At 39.0% G+C, this 6,803-nt stretch overlaps 1 protein-coding gene across 3 annotated transcripts in view; it reads right to left on the minus strand.

Moving 5' to 3' along the window:
- The window catches only part of ATL2 (atlastin GTPase 2), a 91,426-nt gene extending 90,801 nt beyond the window's left edge, over positions 1-625 (minus strand). For 2 of the 3 annotated variants that reach the window (XM_069108597.1, XM_069108598.1), the window contains exon 1: positions 335-625. The gene's annotated coding sequence lies outside the window, so the exon portion shown is untranslated. The remainder of the gene's footprint in view (positions 1-334) is intronic. The other variant, XM_069108596.1, reaches the window with a different exon arrangement.
- Positions 626-6,803: the final 6,178 nt, after the last annotated feature.

Below are 6,803 nucleotides of genomic sequence, written 5' to 3' on the forward strand. Positions count from 1 at the left end.
GTTCTAAGCTCTCCAGCTACAGCCCTTAGAAGTTTTTCTGGCTGGCTACATTTTAAATCTTTCAAGGTAATAGAATCTAGCTCATAACACAAACATGACACAGACATTTTACATTTTACCAAGACAGAAACACAGACAAAACAACAAGATGGATATAAACAGATACAGATAGTCTTAACAAAGCACTCAATTAAAATTCTAATTTTAACTGGTTCAACTGAAACACAGTTACTCAGGCATGCATGCACTTGCAAATTTTCCAGAAACATGCAGTTTGGAGGCACACAGAGAAGCCAATTAACAGAGGTGTCCAGTTAAGAAAGGCTATCCTTACCAGAGTACTTGGAGATAAACCAGGTCACCAGAGAGGCCCTGGAATTTTCCTCACAAGGAATGGCAAGCTCAACCAAGGTGGGAGCTCAGAGGATTGGAGCTGGGATGAGGGCAGAGGACTCAACAGATAAGGAGGAGGTCAGATTCTGGAGAAATAAATCTCCAGTGACACTTGGTCTGTTTCCACTAGTACCAAGGTCCAATGGTCCAGCTCTGTGGCCAGTCCCACTTCTGACACCAATTAATGTCAACTGAACTGAACCAGCCTCTAACCTGTGGGTGGCTGAAACCAAACAGAGCAGGGCTAGAGACAGGAAAGTCAGGAATCAAACAAGTTTAACTTCAAAGTGATGAAACTGGCTTGCAAGCAAGGAGGATATCTAGATGCATGTGCCAGGGCCCCACCCCTAGTTGGGGAGGGAGGGAGACACAGACACAAGGCAGTATTGAGGAGATCTCAATAATAATACCAATGGCTACTCACTGAGCTGTAGCCCTGACAATGAGGAATAACAGCAACACTGAGATGTTTCATTCATAGCAGGTCTTCATGACCAGAACATGGATACAGAAGGTGCTTGTCCAAGCTCAGAGAACAGTTAGTGCTGGTCAAAGCAAAACAATAATTATGTGATTTTGCCAGAGGGCAAGATCATTCAGAGGGTGAGTGGAAAGGATTATTGTTATACCAAGCTCAGAGCACAGTTTGCTTGCTGAGCATTTAGCTGTAGAAAACAGGGTTCCTCCTAATATCTTGACACCTCTGACCTAGAATTTTGTAATAGCCTCAATCTATCAGTCGGCCTCCATTCTCTCCTCACTCTACTCCATCCACAACAGCCACATTGACCTAACTGAATCACTCCCTGGCACATAAACCTTTGGTTTTTTTCTTCATTGACTTCAAAGCCAGTTTAAAGTTCACATCTGTCCTTTGGCATTCAGGATCCTCCACAATCTGCCCCCAAACTCTCTCTTCATCCTTATCTTCTGCTACTGCCTTATACATACCTTACAATCCAAACAAATAGGATTGCTCCTCAAACAAGTCCTGTGTGTTCCCAGGTCTGCCTTTGTTTGTGTTATTTTTTCCACCAGAGTCTCTCCCCCTCCTCCAATCCCAGTCTCTCCTTGTTGAAATACTACTTATTCATCATTCACTCTCTAGTTCCAGTGTTACCTTGACACTCTGAGCAAAGTCATAGAGGCAAGAGAATTGAATGTGCTTTGAGAATAGAGAGAATTATCCTGTTTGGTTGTTTTTTACATTTTTTTGTAGGGGAGTAAGAGGAGATGATATTGGAAGGCTAAGGCAGTGCTAAGTTGAAGAGGTCATTAAGTGACAGATCTTTAAAGAAGTCTGAACTTTATTCAGGAGGCAGTAGAGAGCCATTGAAAAGGAAATGGCAAACCAACACAGTATCTTTGCCAAGAAACCCCAAATGGGATCCTGAAGAGTCAGACGTGACTAATCAACTAAACAACAACAACAACAACAGAGAATCACTGAAGATTTTTGAGCAAAATGGTTATATGTCCAGATCTATATTTAAGGAAGATTATCCTAGCAGTGGTATGAAGAATGGGTTGGAGTGGGGAGACATTGAAGGTATGAAGGATATGTCGAGGGTTCCTGCGTGATAAAAAGGGTCCAAACTAGGGGGTTGGCAATGGGAATAAAAAAGTGGGACAGAGTGAATAGAAGTCAGAGTGTCATAATTGACAAGACCTAGTAACTGGTTAAAGTTAAGGAAAAGGGAAGATTCAAAGTTAGGAGGTAGACCTGGAGGTCACAGACATAAAAGATGAAGGCAGAAGGACTTCAGGTTTAGGAGGGTTGGGGGATAAAGTGTTCAGTGTTGAACAGATTACATTTGAGATGTCCATGAGAAATCAGGGTATGCTATGGCAGCTGAAAATGTAGGCCTAGGGCTCAGAAGAAAGAGCTCAGGATTAGAAACAGAGATTTGGCCATCTTCTGCAAAAATGTAATTGTTGAAGTGGTAGAAGTAAATGAAATTATCAAGGGAACATTCTGGAAAGTAGTTCAGAATTATACCTAAAAAAGTCACTAAATTGCACATACCCTTTAATCCAGAGATACCTCTAATAGGCTTACCACTCCCCCCCCACACACACACACAAAAAAAAAGATCAAAGAAAGAGGAAAAGGATCCATATATACAAAAGTATTTGTAGGAGTTCCTTTTGTAATGTTAAAAAAAAACTAAAGGGGGTACCTATCAACTGGGAAATAGCAAACAAATCTCAGTATATGAATGTAATGGAATACTTTATTGTGCCATAAGAAATGAAGGGGAAAACTTTAGAGAAACCTGGGAAGTCTTATATGACACTTGAATTTATGAGTAAAGTGAACTGACTGAGAAAAAAAACTTTATGCAATAACAAGGTTGTAAAGATAAATGACTTTGAAAGACTTAAGCCTTCAAATCAATGCAATAAGGAACCATGATTGCAGAGGACCAATTATGAAACCTGCCACCTACCTCCTGACAGAGAGATCATAGACTCAAGATGCAGAATGAGATACATATTTTTAGATATGGCCAATGTGAGAATTTGTTTTGCTTGATTATTCATGTTTGTTAGAAAGGTTTTCATTTTCTTTTTCTTTTCAGTGGTGAGGGTGGTGGTGGTGAATAAATGCTTGTTAATTGAAAATTTTAAAATAAAAGTTATCTTTTAGAAGTTAGAAAAGAAGATTGTCAAAGGAAATCATAGAGAGATAAGAATGCAACCAAGGGCAGATACTTTGGAGGGGGCACAGGGTTGTAAAGAAGATGAGATGAGTCAGCAAGAGAATCAGGAAAATATGGTGCCTGAAGCTGAGCAAGGAGAAAGTATCTATTAGTAAATGGGCAACAGCATCAAAAGCTACAGAGATCAAGTGGGGTCAGGGATAGAGAAAAAAAGTCATTAAATGTGACCTTAGAGAAGTTTCAAGGGTAGAATGGGAAACCCAACTTTTAAGGGTATAGACAAGGTTCATAGCTAACATTTATAGCGTATGTCTTTCCATACCATGAATATAGTATATTAATGTTCTATTTATGTTCATATACCATACACATATACATATATGTGTAAATGTATTATCTGATTTGCTCTTAACAACCCCATGAAGTAAAAGGCTGGAGTTTGCTAGAGCCAGCTTGACCTGGTTCTCAAGAACCAATTGCTAAATTTTTAGTGTTGAGAACTTACATCTCAGAAATCAGCAAACATTACAAATCAGAACTCGATTTCTTATTTTATTCATTGTCTTGAGTTAAGAAAGTAAGGGAGAAAATGTTAATTAAATTAAATTAAACCAAAAAATTTGCCATGTGTGCACTAACTATCCTCAGCCCCTTCCAGGGCCAATTGTTAAGCCTTTAGCAGCACACCACTGACTACTGGTATTATTATATTAATTTCATAGATAAAGAAATTGAGACTTAGAGAGGTTTTGACTCTGTCTATATCCACATATCTAGGAAATGCTAAAGATAGGATTTGAAGATTGAAAGACTGGCTTCTCTGAGTTCCAGATTCAGAACAAAATTAGAAAAGAAGAATAGAAAAAGATGGGATGACAGTCAACTTAGAAGGGTAAAGGGAAGGCTGATTTTAGAACTGGGGAGTCCTAAGTGCATTTATAGGCAGATGGGAAGGAACCAGTGGTGAGAAAGACATTGAAGATCACATGAGAGAGGAGATAACAGTTGGAGTCAGGTCCCGGAGGGGGCAGGAGGAAATAGGATGAAGGTTCCTAATAGTGGGATTAGCTTTGATGAATAAATGGCATATGTCTTCTATAACCAGAGGAGAAGAAAAGGATCAATGTTACTTAGAAGCTTTGAGGAAAAAAGGGGGCACGGTTAAGGAAGCTCACCTCAAGTGGCCTCCCCAATTTTGTCAGTGAAGCAGGAAGCTAAGCCATCTCCTATAAGCATATGTTGGGCAGCTGGAGAGAAATAAGTGGAGGATTTATTAATTTCTTTTTAATTCTACTTAACGCCTAATACAGATTTCACAGAGAATAGAATATAGCATCTCAAATATAACATATATGCAATAAATATTTACTGAATGAACATATGAAATAAAACATCTACAAGGCCCTTGGAGGAAGCAAATTTGACCTAGTCTTTACCATCGGGAAGTTTTAGTATTAATACAGGGTTCTGACCCTCTACTCTAGGTCTCCCTGGAGACAACATTGCATACAGTAACAGCAATATTGTTGTAAGGACTACTTTGAGCAACTAACTCATTTTGACTATTTTACTCAAATTAAGTACAAAGGAATGTCAAACAGACTGAATTGGCCTTTAACCTGTGGATGACCAGAGATGAACAGAGAAGGCCAGAGACAAGAGAGTCAGGAATCAAACAGAAATGTAATTTCAAAATGAGGGAAATGGCTTACAAGCAAGGAGGCAGATTAGATACATGTACCAAGGGCCCACCCTTAGTGGGGGGACTTGCTTTAGTGTGGCTGAACCTTGACTTATATACTTGTGGCTAGACAAAGAGTCAGTGTGGTGTAGCAACTGTAGGGAGACGCAACAGCCACAGTGAGGCCAGGTTGTCTAGTCTAGAACAAAAAGTCTGTTCATAGTAGGGCTTCATTTCTGGGTCTATTGATGCTTGCCTGAGCTCAGGGAGTGTCAGTTCATCCAGAGGGTGAGCACAAAGGATTGTTGCTATGCCAAGCTTAGGGCACAACCTTCTTGCTGGGTCTTAGCTCTGGAAAATAGGGTGTCTCCTAATATCTTGACAGGACCTATGAAGGAAAATGCTATCTGCAGTCAGAGAAAAAACTGAATAGTATGTATAGAATGATTTTATACACACACACATACATACACATATTTGTGTCTAATGGTAGCCATCTCTACGTGGGAGGGGGGAGAAAAAAGGAGAAAAAAAGAAAGTTACATGTTTAGTTACATATTTAAAAGGAATAGGAGATTGTACATAATAGATTTGCAGTTTCATTACGCAACCATCTTTTTTTTCTATTCTGTTATAGAAGCATTTGTTTTATTTCTTAAAATCAGAATAAAATAAATAAAATTGCTAGGAGGACAAGTTTTTATTTTAGAGGTTGTTGTTAAGTCCTTTCAAAAGACCAAGCCTAGGAAATCACTAAGCATCCAAATTTTACAGTGAAAGAGAACTAATTAGGACTTCCCAAGATTTTAAGCAAACTATTGAGATAAGCAAGTTTAAGTTGGTGAAGGAAAGCAATAAGAAGTAAAAAAAAAGACTGCTAAGTAGGGAGTTAGAGGTTCTGACTTTGCCACTTACTACCTGTGTGACCATGGGCAAGTCATGTGACTGGTCTCAGTTTCCTCATCTGTAAATGATGACTTCTGAGGACCCTTCTAGCACTAAATCTAGTCTCTTAAGACCTTCCTGGTTAAAGGGTAGCTGGTGGAAGATAGCAATGAAGGTTAAAATTCTAGAGGTTGTGACCCTAGTCTGAGCTTTTATGAACCACTCCAAAATAATGACTCTATGGTTTGCTTTTTCAATATAACATATCTAAAAAATATTATCCGAATGATAATTATTATAATCTTTGCCAACTTATATTTTTATTCACCTGGTTCTCTAGGGCAAGAGAAAAGCTACTTAGCAGCCCTTAGGGGGAAAAAGGTCTAAAAGTTCTAGAATTTATCTCTCCCTTTGCCTATCACAGAGGCTTAGAATCCAGAATTGGAAGGGACCTCAGAGACCATTTAGTCCTAAACAGAAATGTCCTCTGCAATATCACAAATTGTCATTTAGGCTTTAGTTGAAGGCCTTAAGGAAGAAGGACCTTCCAGAGGTAGCTCATTCCACTTTTCAATAAATATGGCCTCCATTTGCTAGGTGGGGGGAATGGAAAAAGCAGGGTGAGACTTCTCTGAGTAAAAATGCCAAGTTTATATCTGAGTAGAACTTTATCTAGGGCTTCAAGTCAATAAGAACTCACACCAAGAAGCCCACAGTGTGCCTGTAGCCAGCAAGGGCTAATTCCTAGGAGCAAACCCACCATCTCAAGTGAGGTTAATTAATGAGCCACTTAAAGTCACTTGGCAAAAGGGATTTTTTTGGTCACTCCAAAGTTTATTAGTTAATTAGAATAAGCCCACCTCTCATTATAATTTCATTATTCTCATTGTTAACCAATCAGGATTGATTGATACCCTCAGGAACACCCACTTCCAAGGGCATATAAGCATTGAGTGGGTCCCATAAGAGGTCAGGCACTCTCAGATACCAAAGACACCTCATGTCTTTGGCATTTGAGAGTTCCATTGACCCCCTTTATTATTTATCTGCTAGTATGATTAATAGAACGATTAATTACCCAGAACTGTCTCTCAAAATTTTTATATGCCACAAAGTTTTTCCTTAAATAAAATCTAAATTTGTCTCTCTTCAACTTCTGCCATTGCTTCTAATCCTGTCCT

This window comes from Petaurus breviceps, unplaced genomic scaffold, assembly GCF_028583685.1.
Source record: "Petaurus breviceps papuanus isolate PSGF00001 unplaced genomic scaffold, PetGlider_PUasm1.0 90407, whole genome shotgun sequence".
Taxonomy (NCBI): domain Eukaryota; kingdom Metazoa; phylum Chordata; class Mammalia; order Diprotodontia; family Petauridae; genus Petaurus; species Petaurus breviceps.